Source organism: Austrofundulus limnaeus, unplaced genomic scaffold (assembly GCF_001266775.1).
Source record: "Austrofundulus limnaeus strain Quisiro unplaced genomic scaffold, Austrofundulus_limnaeus-1.0 Scaffold40, whole genome shotgun sequence".
NCBI classification, from domain to species: domain Eukaryota; kingdom Metazoa; phylum Chordata; class Actinopteri; order Cyprinodontiformes; family Rivulidae; genus Austrofundulus; species Austrofundulus limnaeus.
In genome coordinates, this window is record NW_013952442.1 from 2,772,049 (window position 1) to 2,773,968 (window position 1,920).

Consider the following 1,920-nt stretch of genomic DNA (forward strand, 5'->3'; position numbering starts at 1 on the left):
CATCAACATTAATTGTTCTATATATATTAAATATGTATTTTAAAGCTCACTTGTAGCCATCTCCATTTTGAATTAAATTAGTGCATTTATTGTTTTAGGTTTGTGACATCATCTTGATACATTCAGAAAACATCTGATCAGTGTTACACTGCTGCAGGCAGACAGTTTCCAGCAGGACAGTTCTCTGAAGCAGCACTGAAGATCATGGAGGCTCACCCAGTGCTGAACAGGACCAAGAAGTCTGATCTAGTTCAGGAGCTGCAGTGGTGCTGTGGCTCTGTACCAGCTCTTCATTGAGAACAATCTGCAGGACACCTTCAGAGACTGTGACTCTGCTGAAGATTCTCATCACATCTCCTCTGACCACAGCTGATTCTGAGAGGAGTTTCTCAACACTGCAGAGAATCCAGACTTTCCTCAGGTACAACATCACATCTCACTGCACAGACCATGCTCTATAGAAGAATCTTATTARACATCACTGACTTTAACCAGAGAGTCATGAAGAGATTTGCTTCTCAGTTACAAAAGAGTACTAAAAATCAAAACATGACAGTTTTATTATTTGGATTTGTTTAATAAATACACTGGCGTAAAACAACTTTGTACAAGTTTGATTGCTTTTTGAGATATATCTATTTTGGAGTTGCCACGGTTAGTATAAACACAGTCCAACTCTAATTTAGCTTGTAGATTCTCAGTCTTCTGGAGAATGAAAAGACCAAAGATGAAGCAACTGGACCTCTGTTCTGTAGCTGAAGACGTGGAGTTCTGTGATTCAAAATGCATCAGGTAAGGTTGTTACTGTTATAAATGCATGAATCAATCAGAACGCCACTACTTCCGTAAGATAAAATGAGACATGAGTGTTCAGAGTTACTTTGCAAAACATCTGAAATGTTGCATTATGGGGCAAAACAATCTGATTTTGGCCACATTTACCTGCAGTGTGAGCGTAGTCTAAAAGAAAAAAGAAAAGGGTCGATGTGGTGTAAGGTGATTATAAAGATAACATGCTAAATGTATTTTAAAAAGCACAAATATTTAAAATGTAATACATAAATGTATTATGTATAAATAAAAGTGTAAAGTGTGTGCCTTTTTAATACTGTATGAAAAGAGCATTATATAGCAACAGCAAAAATTGTAACGGTTAGTCTCTCCTCTCTCTCTATCTCTCTCTCTATCTCTCTCTCTCTCTCTCTCTCTCTCTCTCTCTTTCTCTCTTTCTCTCTCTCTCTCTCTCTCTCTCTCTCAGAGGCAGGGTCTCTCTCTCTCTCTTTCTCTCTCTCTCTCTCTTTAAAATGCTTGTCAGTAAAATATGTTGAATAATGGAAGTCACTTTAAGTGTTGTTTGTTTGTTTCCTCTTTTCTGTGGATCATTGGTAAAAAAACAGATTTTCATTTTTACAACTTTAATCTTTAATTTATGTATGGAAAGCAAAGTGGAAAATAAAAGAAGGCACCCTCCTTTTATTTATGTGTGTGAGGTGTGTTTGTGTGTGTGTGCATGTGCATGTGTCAGAGGTCATATGTGGGGATCAAGACTCTCTAGTTTCATTTCCTCTCCCCTCTGGTTGCTCTGTCAAGACAAACAACAATTCATAAAGTCATTGTGAGCTCAGCAGAAACAAATATTTCCTGGTTTGTTTTGGGACAAATCAATAAGTCAACTTTTGTGTGATCAAAATGAGATGAGCTTCGCCCTTGATGAATTTAAAAGAGGAGAAAATGATGGTGTAAAACAGTTGGCAAATCCCAAATGCAATCCGTCACAAATTTCCTTAAAATACATTCTTAGAACTATGTTTCGGTTAAACCTGAATAACTTTAACACTTTGAATATTCTTTACATATACATTAAATTATATGCATGTATGTATGTATGTATGTATGTATGTATGTATGTATGTATGTATG